This window comes from Sarcophilus harrisii, chromosome 2 (genome assembly GCF_902635505.1).
Source record: "Sarcophilus harrisii chromosome 2, mSarHar1.11, whole genome shotgun sequence".
Classification (NCBI taxonomy): domain Eukaryota; kingdom Metazoa; phylum Chordata; class Mammalia; order Dasyuromorphia; family Dasyuridae; genus Sarcophilus; species Sarcophilus harrisii.
Window position 1 is genome coordinate 375,022,743 of NC_045427.1, and position 16,002 is coordinate 375,038,744.

Here is a 16,002-nt window from a genome sequence, read left to right on the forward strand (position 1 = left end):
TAGCATCAAGTTAGCAGCTGTGTAAAATTCAAGATTAATCTCCTTGAAGGGCATTGAGTCTGGAGAACCCTCTTTCTCTCCCCCAAATAGTGGCTCCCCAAGTTCCATGACTTGGTTGCTCCTGATGCTTTTGTGCTAAAAACAAAGCAAAGCAAAGCAAAATAAAACAAAAAACACAGAGGGATTGAAGAGTTAGCCTGGAAAGAGCAGTAGTAATAAGAGGATCCTGCAGCTGGGATAGCTGAAATGGCTTATCCAGCGTCATATAGGTTAGAACTCCTAACTCCTGCCCAGTGTGCTTCCTACTCGTTATACCACTTTTGTCTAATCAGCCTATCCTTGCCCAAAATTAGACTATAGGCTCCTTGTGGGATTCTGTTGTGTTTCATTTTGGTGTCCCTCTTACATAGCTGTGCACTCCTTGTCCATAGGAAGTCCTAACAAATGTTTATTGACTGATAAATTTTTGCTAGTGCAATGAAAGTAAATAAAAAGAAAGTAGAAGATTGCAAAGACTTTTTAAAAAAGAAAGAAATGATAGGAAAATGGCAAACATAGACGGGAGGACTGAACAGGACAAATCTTTCATCAATTTATGATATTTTAAAGAAAGATACCTCACCAAGTAATGCAGAAAAGACTTCCTTTTCCACCAAGGAATAGTTTCAAAAATAGGGTATCTTCTGCTAGAGTCTAGTTTCTAAGGCTAGGGAGTTCCTCTCTACCAATCAACAACAGACCAACAAAACCCCCCAAATATCTTCCTCTGCACTGTTCCCTGATGCATAAAATCAATGTGGATTTGTGTGTGTGTGTGTGTTTAGGCATTTTTTGCATGTTAAAATGAAAACTACCTTTGGAAATAGGTGACATATTAACCACAGCTACTGTTTGCAGTTTAGTTTAAATTCGTTTTTAGCAGTCTCTTTCATCAGATCATTTTTTTTTTTAAATTGGAGGGTCTGGAGTCCCCAAGACAGATTTTGTCAATATTTTATCTCCCCCCGCCTCCATGGCTGGCCCTGTTTTCAGTCTTATTTGCCCTCTACATGACAACAAGTTTCCTCACTGTCCTTTATAGAGAGCGGGCTCATTCTTGCCCCTACCTTTGTTTCTATAGTTCTCGATAGAATAGCCTTTCAGGGGATGTCTCTCTTCTCAGCCTAGTTAGTCAGCTCCTGCAAGTTCCTCACATAGTGTCCTATTATTATTTATATTTCTTATGTGGATGTCTTGTCTTTTCAACGAGAATGTAAACTTAGCTTTAATCCTAGAATTAGAAGGGGCAGTGCAAGTTCCTGGAGAGCAGGCATTGTTCCTTAGCTTCAGGAGTATGCTTTTTCTACCCCCTAGACCTGGCCCCCTAGAAATTCAATAAATATGGGGGGGGGGGGAGAGCAGGAAAAGGGGAGGGGAAGGAAGGGAGGAAAGTTGGATGGAAGGAAAGAAAGAGATAAAGTCTTTTTTTACTAGCTGTGTGACTGGACAAATTATTTCTTTATGAGCCTGTTTTCCTCACTTAAAAATGAGATGGTTTGACCTGAAGTTTAAGGTCCCTTTTAACTGTAAACTCCTTTGAAGGATGTTTGGGTAGTAAGACTGAAAGGAAAGAAAAAGAAAGGTAACGGAAAGGAAGAGAGGCAAAAGGAAAGAAAGGAAGGAAGATAGGGAGAGAGGAAGGAAGGAAATGAAGGGAAGAGAAAAAAGGAAGGAAGAAAATGAAGGCAAAGGGGAAAAAGGAAGGAATAAATATAGATCAGCCCAGGTTTTCCTAATTAATTCAGGTTTTCCTGTCCCTCTGCTTCTTTCTCCTCCTCCCCGCCTCCTTCTTCACTCAGGAAACTGCGGTATAAGAGTTGAAAAGTTCTTTCCCTGACCTGCATAGTTTCTGGCCTCATCTTCTGAGGCTTTTTATTCTCTTGGGTTTCAGGAAGAAGCATCAAACCCCGTGAACTCCTAACTTTGTTTTCACACCTTCTGATACTGTTTTGGTAGCTTTGACCTGGAGAGAGTTTAAACTCAACTTTACAGCTTGGTCAAGGGGAGGCACTTTGCCTTGACCTCCCTCTCAGTCTTCCTGCCCCCCTTGCCCCCTCCAAAGAAAGGAAGCCTCCCTTGGCTTTGCACCGGATGGCAGCTCGGCAGGCTCCCGGCGGTGAGGAGGGGGCTGGGGTAGGGGGAGGACTTGTCCTCCGGGTCCTTTGGCTAAGATGTGTAAAATTTTCCAGCTGTCAGAGGAAGAGTCGAGGTGAATCAGCGTGTCATACCGGAGGTTGCTATCGTTAGGAAGGAAAACAAAATGCTAAGGCCGGCGATCATTATCTGCACCATTTGTCTGTCTGTCTCCGGAGAGGGCTTTGGATATGGAGCCTGGGAGCCGAGGCGGAGGCCCACCTCGGAGACGGGGATGCCCCTTGTTTTGAACCCGGGGTTCACCCATCCTACACACACCTGAGGCTGTCTCCTAGGGGATTAGAGATGACTTATAGAAGGCTGGGGCAGGGGAGATGAACGGGGGTGGGGGGCAGGGGCGGGGGTGGGGGGAAAGCAGAGAAGAATTAGGGCTCTGGAAAATGTTACTCCTGTGAATAGACATAACCCAGTTATGAGTTATTCTGACATTTCCTGTTCCAGGCTCTCTACCTGCCCTGCCCCTGTGGGTCTGGTGAGGCTGGGAATGGAGGCAGGTTGAGTGGTATAGGAGAACAAAGTCAGGTCAGCAGTGAATTATGAACAATTCCCAATCTCAAGGCACAGCCCTCGAATTTCTCCTTGATTTTCAATGAGAGTTTCCCCCAAGTGAGAATAGAAGCATGTTTTAAGGGGTGGGAAAAAGAGACCCTGCTCAAGTTCTATAACTCATACCCCCCCCCACCTTCCCCTTCTATAAAATAGGGGTCATCAGTCTTATTAGTTATAACTAGGGAGAAGGGCAGGCCTTTGGCACAAAATGTATCCAGTACTGACAATACTTGTACTTTAGCAGATAGAAACAACTGAGCTTGGAACCTGGTTATCAAAAATAAAAAACGTTACCAGATGGTCCTTCCTTCCTGTCCCTACCCCCCACCTCCTTCTGGACATCCCTCGAGCTGGCTACCCTCTGCCCAGCTGTGCTCTGCTCCCCTCCCCAGTCGGGGTGGGATCCCTGGAGCTTTCTCCTGTCCCTTCTTGTATTCCAAAGTCTGAGATCTCTCTCCTGCTTTCTACCCCCCCCATTAATTTGTCCTAAAATGTTGACTTGATGGAGTCTTTTGTGCTGTTTCCCTTGGGTGCAAATTTTTTAATGTTTGCCCTGGGCCAGAATTATGGGTTAAGGCTCTGTCTCTCAGACCTGCAGTTATAAGTACAGACACAAACTCCTTCTTGGATATGTGCTTGGCAAAGGGAACCATTATAGAAAAAAAAAAAAAAATCCTGAGCCTCCCGAGGCTTTGTTGATTTGCCAGCCAACAAAGGTGACTTTTACATGAAAATTTCACCCAAGCCCCCGGAAGAAGACATCAACCTGCCAAACACAGATTTATAGCCTTGGCCACTATGGGAGCAGACAGAAAGGAAATATCCCAGCTGTCTCCTTTTTCCCCTTCAAGTGCTTTTAATATAATCACCAGATCATCTCCAAACCTTCATCTGCTGAGGCTGGCCTAGCATAAGGGCTGGGAGGAGGGTGTTTAAAAGTCAGGGTCAAGGTAACTCTTTCTTGTGGCATAAGAAGCTCCAAATACAGATCCTTCTGAGAAGGAGAGACTAGCAGAAGAGACAAGGTTGGAATATTGTAAAATACCAAGACACATTTATCATTTACTCATCTGTGCTCAAAGCATCAATCTAGTTCTGTAATCGATAGCTATAGATAATAGATAATCCACATGTCCTATCCTCTTAGGTTTTAAGAGTGTAGTTGGGGATGACACAAATGAAAATAACTATAACGTACAATACCACCTGATAGGGTGGTGCAATAGAAAACAAAATAGTTATGGAGATAGAAGACCTGGGTTCAAATTCTGCCTTTCTCTATGACCTTGGTCAATTCATGTAAACTGGGGGAAGGGGCAGCCTCAGTTTCCTCACCTATAAAATGAAGATGACTTCTAGGGTACCTTCCAGCTCTATACTTAAGGCCCCATATTCTCTCATTTCTATGTAAATTGCAATGCAGCTCAGTGAAGAAATAACCAATATATCTGGCAAATATTGGTCTTGGGGAGTTTTCAGGTCATTCGGAGAAGTTAGATGACCTGCCTGAAGTAGCAAATTCCATATATAAGTTAGAGAAAAGACTTAGTCCTTCCAACTCTCAGTGCATGAGTTAAGTGCATTATATGGTTATAATAAAGTCCAAGGGGGAAGAGAGGCTGTTACTATATGGGAAAATACAGAAAAACTTCACAGAGGAAGGTGGCAGATGAGTTGGGCTTTAAAAGAAAAAAATTCAATAGTGAAGAGAAAGAGGGAGGTTATTTTTGGCCTTAAAAAGTTAGTGGGGGGAGAAAGGGAAAAGGGAAGGGCAGAAGGATTATTCTGGAGTGGTTTTCACTTCCTCAGAATTGATGGAATGAAATTAAAGTTCTGTAAGAAATAATAATACCCTGAAGCCCTAAACCCAACAGAACCCCTTGCCAGCTCACTTGGAATCCTACCCCTCTGGCCTATCTTCTTGCGATCTGTTTGAGAACCACCGCTGAATCCATCCAGCCCAAGCCTGGAGCCTGCAGACCTGTTTGTTCATAACCAGATCCTCTGATTAAGAGTGTGTGTTGGGGGTGTGTGGCTGGGCTGATGGTTTTAGGGAAGAGTTAGAGAGCCAGAAGAGAGAAGGCAACTTCTTCTCAATAAAATGATTTGTTTCCCATGTAGCTGACGGCTTTCTCTTTTACTCATGTTGAAGTATTGGAGTTGGGGGGGGAGGTGTTGGAAAGTAGGGAGAAGCTACCTCTGATTTAACTCCATTGAAAGAAAACAGGACTTTTCAAGTCTCTCTCCCATAAAATAGGATGAAAACATATAGATTAGTCAACTTTAAACTTGATCACAGAGCCTTCATTTTGGGGGAAATGTATGACAATCTTGGAAATAGCCAATCTCCTAATCCCTTTAATGATTTATGCCAGGGGGATAGAAGGAAGTTTAAATGAAATATGCATACTAACAAATGTCACATCTCTCTGGAAAGGATTAGATCAGTAACAGTTTTACACTTATTTACAATGCTGGTTTATTAACATTTCAGGGTGGGAGCCTGTCACTGAAATGCAAGCTGGGATTGAGAAGACATCTGACAAATTATTTATATAGACATCCAAGGGCCTCAAGAAAAATTCCCATATTTAAACATTCCTAGATGGTGTGGTCTTAGCTACACGGGATATTTAAAGTAACAATGGGAGCCGAATTCTTCCTCACATATTTGGCAGAGCTCCAGTGTGAAAGTCCACAAGAGAAGGAGAGATTTGTTGTCGGGGGTTGGGCAACAGATGAAAATAAAATGGCTGGTTCTAATTTGGAACCTAGTTAAGATCTAAGTTCTTCCTCCCCTTCCTAGAATTACAAGAGAAACATGATTTTGATCTGAAAGACATTTCATGTAATCCACTTTGGTAGAGTCTAAGAGGTACAGTTCTGAACCTCCCTTTCCTCTTACTCTTGAAAATAAGGATGTTATTAAATGAGCTAATAGGATGCCGTTTGAAAAACTTGAGACCTTTTCTTTGGCTAATATCTGGAGGTGAAAATAGCCACTGGCACAGGGGTAGTCTGCTAACTAAACCTCTCTAATGTTGCAGAGAATTGTGACTATTTATTTACAGGGCTCTGTGATCCAGCAGCTAAGTACACGGTTGACCCACTTTCAAGACATGAATTAGTGGCACTAGTTCCAAGCTAAATCTTAGAAATCTTTCTGTCTATTTTGGAAAACTTAGATGCATTTTTCTGAAGCGGAGGTTCTTAACTTTTTCTTGTGTCATTGACCCTTTGAACAGAATGATGAAACTAATAGGCCCTTTCTCAGAAGAACATTTTTTAAATATATAAAATGAAATACATGGGTTTACAAAGAAAAACAATTATATTGAAATAATTATCATTTTTTAAGTTCACGGATCCTAGATTAAGAAACTGTTTAAAGACAGAAAGATAAACAACGTGACCACTCTCTAAGTCTCTTTGTGTCTGTAATATAGGAGGACATCCAAAGGCTTTAGATTTTTGTGCTTCTAGCTAGTCTCAGTCCTCACTGTCTCTCTACCCACTAAACAACAATTACTTGAGGCCATTTTTCAATTAACGCATTTATTTAAATTTTGAACAAAATCATTCAGGAAAGGGAGATTAAAGCCAGGCCCAAGGAAGAAGTGATAGGGAAAGAGGCTAAAGATGGAGGGGGTAGGAAACTCTGATGAATGGGAAAGGTCAGAAAACTTGGACGATGAATGTTTCTGAACTCCCTGGAGTTCAGCCCAGTCTGTCCCACAAACCCTGGATCATATGAGTCAGTTGAACATCCTTCCAGGAGAGGGTCTTCCTTTTAGCATGGTTAAGGAGGAACAGGATATTCTTTAAAAGATAGATTAGGAAAATAGGATTATCAGCCTTCTGCAATGTCAATAGAACTACTCCACCACCTCCATTTTGAGGAACAATTTTTTGCACCGTCCTAGCAAAGAGTCTCTTTGTCATTTAAAAAAAAATGACTCCTTCCATTTCTTTATTTCTTCTATACTTCAAAGATACTTCCCAAGTTTCCTGTAGAATGTGGAGCAGATGAGGAAGGAGTGGGGAGGACTGGGGAGGATCCTGAGGGGAGTGGACTCAACAGTTTGGGTGATTTTTCAAGCTAAGGGCTTTCTGTTGGGGGATAGCATGGTCTGGCTTCTCTTGTCTGTTGGGGTGGTCTGTGAAGTGAGTATAATAGGCAACCAAGCAGAAATTTTAAGGGATTAGTGGGGAGGAGCTACTCAGGAATATGTGTCTGAATGAGTGGGCAAAGAACTCAGAGCCAGGAAAAAAAATGAAAATGGCTAATTCTAAGAAATCATTTGCAATCCACCAAATGATTTTTTCAATATTTATCACCCAAGTGTTTATAATTTTCAAGCTGAGTTAATTGAAGGAAAGGACAAATAGCTAAGACAAATTCAGCAAGTGTTTCTTTTTAGCATGTGGAAGGCAAAATCATCAAAACATAGTAGAGAGGGAAGACATGAGGGAATTTGCTTGTGAACTGGAAGAGGGAACTATTGTCTTAGTGTAGTGTGCTTTCTAGAGCCCCCAAATTGGGGTGCCAAAAGATACCCTCCGGACTAGCTCTCTGAGGGTCAGAGAGCACAATTGCCTCTCAGTGTCCTTGTATCATCATCATCCTCTCACATGAAGTCCGAGTTAGACTTCTAACAGCCACTGGCAGGTGGCTCCCATATCACAACAACTTAGAGATATGGAAAAGCAGAGGGAGCACCACACTAAAAAATATTCTGGAGGCTACAGAAACCTCCAGAGTTAATTGGAGGAAAGGACAAATAGCTCACTGAACTACAGAAGTTCCCCCAAGACTCAGCACCCTTGTCAGGCAAAGGCTAGTAATGGCTGGTTAAGGTGGAAAAGTGAAAGGTTCTAAGGTAAGTCACTGAGTGATCAAGAAGAGAAGAAAGTGGGAAAGGAGAACATAAAGGGTTGAATCTAGTTTTGCTACTTCCAGTCTGCAAACTTTGAGAAGGAAAAATTCTTGGAAATAATTTAGACCATCCCCTCATTTTAACAGTTAAAACATATTGCTTCTTGTGTGTTTGGGGAGAAGGGAGGAGTTGGACCAGAAAATGGCAAGGTCATTCCCAACACTGACATTGCATGTTTTGAAGCCCCTCCCTGTTCTTAAGGTCCTTCTAGATTTTGAATTTCTAACTTCTGAGTCTCAAAGACGATTCCAGTTCTAATTGTCATGTTTCTAAAACAAGATTCTGGTTATTTTGGTCACCGAGGTTCAACAGAATGGATAATCTTTACATTTTATGTTCAGTGCTAGAGATAGATAAACTACATCATACTCCCTGTTCTCACACATCTTAACAACTAATGGGGTGAAACAATTTCTACACAAATAACTAGGACACAGAGGAACATGTTATAGGGACAAAAAGACATCCTGGGAAAGAGCCATGAGTTTGAGAAAGGAGAGATCACTTCAGTTTACTCAAGTGAGGTCAGGAAAGAAGTGGCATCTGAACTAGACCTTTGACAAAGGGAGAAGATCCTAATTGCTGGAGATTGAGGGTTGGAAATATTGTGAAGAAAGTCATGGAGCCAGGAAAAAAATGAAAATGGTTAATTCTAAGAAATCATTTGCAATCCACCAAATGATTTTTTCAATATTTATCACCCAAGTGTTTATAATTTTCAAGCTGAGTTAATTGAAAGAAAGGACAAATAGCTAAGACAAATTCAGCAATTGTTTCTTTTTAGCATGTGGAAGGCAGAATCATCAAAACATGGTAGAGAGGGAAGACATGAGGGAATAGGGGAAGCCACTATACAACAAAGCATCCTTGGGTTTCTGTTTCTGCTGTGATGACAGCTATCATATATAAAGATCTTTAAAAATTGCAAATGTTCTCTCATTTGATTCTCACAACTCTGGGAGGCAAGTGATATTATGATCTTCATTTTACAAACAAGGAAAAATTGAGAGAGGTTAAATGACTTGATCAAAGTCACACAACTAATGAGTGTCTGTAAATAGAATTCAAACTCCAAGTCTAATCAAGATTCTATCTACTATACCACTTTGCCTATCAGCCAATACATTAAGTAGGAAGTAGCAATGGACGAGATTATTATATATTCTGTAAGTTCTTCAAGCAAAGACTGGGTAACCCTTGTATGTTGGAGAGTGGATGCTTGTTTGGGAATGGATTGGACTAAGTCTCTTCCAAATCTGTGATTTTGTACCAATTTTCATGTCTTAAATTTCATCTCTTACTCTTCTAGTATCTTGGTAACGAGTTGGGTTTAATAAATGTTTATTCTTCTAGTTAGCCATCCAGCAACTGGTAAGGAAAGAGAGGCTTAAACATACTTAGATTTCTGGACTTTTCTCAAAGATCCCTATATTGTATAAAATGCTGAGACCACAATAATACTCAAGCAATTGAGTCAGTTTGCTTCCTTTTTCTTTCCTCCTTAAAACATAGACGGATGGAAATGAGTAAGGACAAATGAACAATGAAGCTTGTTGATCTCCTAGGCCTAAAATGCCTGTCAGTATGAATTATTATTTGTGATAATACAGCTAAGTTTCTTAGGAGTAACTCATTCCGGAAGTACCCTGTTTATTCTTCTATTCCCATGTTCCACAGGTACTATATTTGATAAGTATCCTTTGTGAACTTCTAAAACAAATTCTTGATGGTGGGAGATATTGATTTTGCCAGCTGATCAGCTTTGTGACAGAAACTTTGCAACAGAAATCTCAACCACAACCACTGATGATAAAGGAGGGTTTTTTGACGCATATTTTTCTTTTTTCTTTAACAATAGTTTTTTTTTTATTTTTAAAAATAGTTTTCAATATTCACTTTTACAAAACCTTGAGTTTCAAATTTTTCTCCCTTCCTTCTTCCATCCCTGTAGTCAGCAAAGAATCTAGTATATGGTAAACTTATACCATATGTTCAACTATGTACAATTTTTCTATACATATTTTCACATTTATCTTGCTGCACAAGAAAAATCAGAACAAAAAGGGAAAAAATGAGATACGGAAAAAAAGAAACAAATAAACAACAACAACAAAGTGAAAATACTATGTTAATTATCCACATTCAGTCCCCATAATCCTTTTTCTGGATGCAAATGGATCTTTTTATTACAACTCTATTGGAATTGACCTGAATCATCTCATTGTTGAAAAGAATCACATCCATCAAAGTTGATCATCACATAATCTTGTTGTTGCTATATACAATGTTCTCTTGATTCTACTCATCTTACTTAGCATCAGTTCATGTAAATCTCTCCAGGCCTCTCTGTATTGATCCTGCTGGTCATTTCTTACAGAATATTAGTGTTCCATAGCATTCATATACCATAACTTATCCAGCCATCCCCAATTGATGGGCATTCACTCACTTTCCAGCTCTTTGCCACTACAAAAAGGGCTGCCACAAACATTTTTGCACATGTGGAGAAGGAGGTTTTTAAAAATGAAAATCAATGGCAGAAAACCCAAGGAGACAGATTGTCTACCTGATGAGGGAAAGGTACATGAAGTACATTTCTTCTAACTACAGCACTGCTCAGGACTAAGAGTCAGGAGACTTGGGCCTAAATGCAGTTGACCTTCAGATGTGAGGTGTTCATGCACACAAGGTCATGCAAGGTTGACTTGTTTCTCTCTCTTGACAACTTTGTTCTGGGAGAAATGTTCAGAAAATGGTCATTTTCCTTTAGTTGGATGTATAACATGGAGGAAAATGACCATCCACCTATGACCCAACTCTTACTTGTAGCTCTAAGAAGCAGCAATCATCCCCGGTAAAACATCTTAGTGGATGGGCTAAACTAGGTAACTGACAAGCCTCAAATCCTCCAGTGACGTAGGGGGTGTCTATCTCAAGCATGTAAAGATTTCCCCTGGACAGAATGGGTGAATGAAAATAATTTGTTTCAACACTCATGAAGCAGGAGCTATGAAGTGTGTAAAGTTTGGTCAGAATCAAAGGTACCAAGGCATCCACTGCATCCTAGACCATCACCAATCATTTTGATTTTTGCCTAGCCATTGAATTTTGGTGACTCTGAAAGCAAGAGTGAGGTTGATGACTTTGCAACTCTGGTTCACTTAAATTCATTCATTCAAAAGTCAAGACATCATCCCATTATGTCATTGGTCCTCTTCAAAAAAGAAGCCAAACAAGTCATCTATAAAATCATGGAGTTGAACCTGATGATCTTTAAAGTTCCTTTCTAGCCCTAAGTTATAACCTGTTATATTTTATCGATAGCCCAATTCAAATAGCTTTCTCCAGTTCTTAGCAGGTCTTTAATACACTTGTCATGTAGGTATTATGGTTATCTGTGCTTATCTTCTCCCATTATTAGATTACAAACTCCAGAAGGGGAGGAATTGTGCCAAAACATACATTTGATTTCTTTCCCTATTGCCCAGAATTGTGCTTTTATACAGTAAGTTCTTAATATAGGAAGGATCCTATATAAATGATATATTTGACAAGCACCTGTGAAGAACCCAGAGGCAGGCATGGAAAATTATCATATATTTTCATAAACTTGAATGTCAAATCTGACATAGGAAGATAGAGTCAGATAGCCAGCAGAAACAAGAAAAACAGTTAATGATTACAAATTATAATTTAGAGGGCTAGAATGGGATTCACTCAAAGTTGGGGCTTTCATTGATTTATTAGAGAACTCCTTTCACAATTCACAAGCTATTGGTTTCAGTAGGGGTATGTATAACTACATAGTAGAAAGAGATTAAGTAAAGTTAGGCAGCAAGGAATAATGACTAGAGTGCTGGATTTATAATTGTGAATATGTGGATTCAAATCCCATCTCTAACATTTATTTGCTGTGTAACCATGAGCAAAGTCATTTAACCTTTCTTCATCTATAAAATAAAGACAGGAATCTTGTAGGATTCAAATGAGATAATATATATAAAAAAGCACTTTGAAAACTTTTAAGTGGTACATAAATGTCAGCTATTATCACGAAAGGTAATTAACTGGACTTTAAAATGCCCTGCTTATAAAGTTCTTTGTAGTGAGTTTTCTCCTCTCTTAAAGAAGAGAGAGATCTGCTCTCACAGACTGTACTCCAGAGCCTCTGTGCCTTGAGGACTCTGAGCTTCAGTTTGGAAATCCAACTCATTCTTTAATCTGATCAGGTGCCTGCCGTTTCAGAGCTTTTTAGTAATCCAGACTGCACAGGAGACTGGCTACATGGGGTTTGATTGCCAAAGGGGTCATGGGGCAGTCTTGGGTGGGGGCAGGGGGAGATTCTGACTGTAACCCGGAGAATAGTATGAGAATCCTAGAGATCTGGCACAAGGACCATTGTCCAATCTCCTTTCCTCCCTTTCTAGACTGTTTTGGAAATCTGGCATAGGTCCAAGGTGAACTGGTCCTTGTCCAAGCTATCCTTAGAATCTGGGCACAAGAAGGCAGGTGGCCTTGCTATAGGGAGCAAGTAGTTTCTGGGTGACAGTCGTGGAAGCGTCCAAGGAGATGGATGAATGGAATAGCTCCCCAGAAAACGGTTCTTTTATCCTTTCCCAGCACAACTAGAACCCCACTTCCTTCTCAGGCAGATCGACTCTAGGGCTGCACAGAGAGATCCAGGAGGACCCATGAGAATGCAGGTGTAATCTTACTGTATTCTCTCTTGGTCAGACCAGGCCTGAAATATTCAGTTTAGTTTCAGACATTTTAGGAAAGATAATGACAAACCAAAAGTATCCAAAGGAAGGTGACCAGCTTAGTGATGAACTAGAACCCAGAAGAATCAGTTAAAGGGATTTTAGAGATTTACCTGGAGAAGAACTAAAGAAAGGACTCATAACTGTAAGTATGGCTTGTCATGTGCAGGAGAGCTTAGGTTTTATTTGGATTAGAATGGGGTAGAAATGAGAAGAGAATTTCTGTTGAACTTCCCAACGGATTTTCTAACAATCACAGCTATTCTAGATGTCATAAGTAGTAACTTGATGAGGTAACTAAGAGAGAGGGATGCTTAGTTGCTTCTGTGTCATAGATTCCTACCAATCTAATGAAGTCGTTAGTGGATCCCTTCTCAAAACAATGTTTTTAAACAATCAGGAAGATCTGAGTTTAAATCTGGCCTCAGATAGTTATTAGTTTGTTGGATCTGTATAAGTCAATCTATTAGTCCCTGTTTCTTCATATATAAAATATAGGAGTTAAAATAGAATCTACCGGATGGTAGATTAATTAATATTTGTTGTGAGATTTAATAAGATAAAATTTGTGAAGTGGCAAAACAATATATAATCAACGCTAACTACTGCTATTGTTATTATTATCATTATTCAAATAGGGGTATCCTGGTGCCAGCCTATGCCAGATTGTTGGGTTTTTAAAAATAATAATAGTTTTTTATTTTTCAAAATACATGTAAAGATAGTTTTCAACATTAATCTTGCAAAACCTTGTGATCTAAATTTTTCTCCCTCCTTCTTCCCCTAGTCAGCAAGTAATCCAATATAAATTAAACATGTACAATTTTTCTAAATATATTTCTATGTTTATCTATGCTACACAAAAAAATCAGATCAAAAGAGGAAAAAGATGAGAAAGAAAAAAAAATCACGCAAACAATAGCAACAAAAAGTGAAAATACTATATTATGATCCACATTCAGTTTCCATAGTTCTCTCTCTGGGTGCAAATGGCTCTCTCCATCAGAAGTCTATTGGAATTGCCCTGAATCACCTCATTGTTGAAAAGAGCCAAGTCCATCACAGTTGATTTAGATTTTTAAATTTTCAGCATGAGCACTTATACCTCAGAAATCAGCAATTTGGGCTTGATTTATTTTTTGACCATTGCCTAAACTTAAGAAAGTGATGGAGACAATGTTAAGAGTGAGGATTAAATCCCTATCCTTAGAGTTAGTTGTTAAACATTTACCAATAGACTTCTGAATGGGAAAAATGCTAAATTTCAATTAGAGGTTAGTAAAAATAAAGATGAAAATCTTTTCTCATCCATTTTTCTTGAATCAGGGGTTCATGAACCTTCTTATTATAGAGGGAATTTTTGTTTAGGTTAAAGTCTGATTATTTGGCCTCCTAGGTACCTTCTCTCTCCTAGATGCTGAAGCCTTTTAATATAAAGTTATTCCTTCACTCCCAAGCTCATTAGTCTTTCAAAGCTGCTTGGATTAACTGAATGAAGCTTTGTTGCTCTCACCAACCTCCCCCTACAACTCAATAATATCCTCCCCATATTCTTCATATTCTCTATTTGACTTTCCTTTCAGAAGGACCCCAGGTCCTGAATTCAAGAAGACCTGGGTTCAAAATGCACATTTTGACTCAATGTGATCAGGGTGAATCACTTAAATCTAAGTTTCAGTCTCCTTACCTATGAAATATTGATGATAGCATATATCTGTGGAATTGATGCAGGCCCCAAATGAGGCATTATTTTGCAAGTTTTAAGTTACTCTGTAAATTATTACTATTATTACTCAATGCTAACACTCACAATTCAACCTAGAACTTCAGTCCTTTTCCCCTAATTGGCTTGTCCTTCAGGGTAGCATATTCTTTCCTGGGATCTTGTTTCCTATATAACTATTTGGAAAGGGAGGGGATGCAATCTAGAGGAAGTCCAGGCAGTTCTATCTGTCTCCTCTCACTCCTAAAAAGAAAATGAAAGACAGAGACAGAGAGACATACAGAGAGAAGCAGAGAAAGAGACAAAGAGACACAGGAGAGAGAAAGAGGAAAAAAGAAGAAAAGAGAGACAGATAAAGAAAGATGAGAGAGACAGAGAGAGAGAAAAAAAAGAGGGAAAGAGAGAGATAAATAGAGAGACAGAGACAAAGAAGCAAGAGAAGAAAAAGAGACGGAAGGAGAGAGAGAGAAAGAAGAGAGAAGAGAGATCGAGGAGGAGAGAAAGAGAAAGAGAGAGAGAGGAGGGAGGGAGAAAGGGACGGAGTGAGGAAGGGAGGGAGAGGGAGAGAGGGAGAGAGGGAGAGAGGGAGAGAGAGAGAGAGAGAGAGAGAGAGAGAGAGAGAGAGAGAGAGAGAGAGAGAATGGGAAGAAAGGTTTCCAAGCCTTGCATCAGTTAAGTGTTAATATAGGTGTCGGCATAGGAAGTGTCTTCTAATGACATAAGGAAATGAGGGGAGTTTTTCAATCATCTCCTGCTTAACAGATACAGATGTATTCATAATTATCCCTTGCCTCAGGGCAAGAGGCCCAGGTGGGCTCCAGCAGGACTTGTGTTCTTGCCAGACAAGAGCCCTCAAAGAACAACATGTAGACAATTGGAATGCCATTTATCGTGCAAAACACAATAAAACCCCGAGCTCTCTTCCTGTCTCAGAGACCCATAAATTATGAAAATTACACCTGCCCCAGGCAATGGACATATTGTTTTATTAAAGTTTGGATGAATAAACTTTAGGCTCTTAAAAATGTCCTCCTCGACTTTCATCTGGCACACACCTCCAGCACAAGAGTTGTCTACTTGCACTAATACGATTAGTCACAAATGTACTTTGAAAAGTTTACTAATTTAAAGTCACAACAGGGGGCGGGTTGTTGGGGTAGGGGGGATAGAGGAGGAAGCTGGGCTTCAGGAGCTGCACAGGGGTGGGGGGTCACCAGCTAGATGAAAGCTCCCACTGTTATAAAGAGTCTGGACCTAAGGAGATTCCTGTAGCCCCCGAAGGATAAGGGGCACTCCTCTGACATATAGTGGGAGCCCCAAGGTCCCTTTTAAAGATGAGGGTAAGATAGAAAATGGCTTGGTGTCCTAAGAATTTACCTAGCTGGCCCAGACTTACTTTCACCTTTATTTTAAAATCGGCTCGTAAAGATGAATATAACGGTGGGGGAATGGATATAGAATAAGAGGAAATAGATTCCAAAATCTCAGCATTATTACTTACTGAAGGAATGGCTGGACAACTCACTTAAATTCATTGTGTTTCTTTCCCTCTGTCATATGATGAGATAAAACTACATAATCTTTGAGGCTCCTTGTAGATCAAATATTTGATTCCTTATTCTGTGAAATCCGAAATTGTTTCTTCATAGCACTAATAAACTGATAAAAGTTTTTTACTCTTTGCATCCCTCCTTTCCTGCTCTACCCCCTGTCCATTTCATACGAGGTAGGGACAAAAAAGGGCTAAGCAGATGTTGACAAGGGAGTAAAATGTGCCTCCATGATGGCATATTTTAGGCAGCTGTACATTATTTCCAATATTTAGATTTCTTGAAAGCAC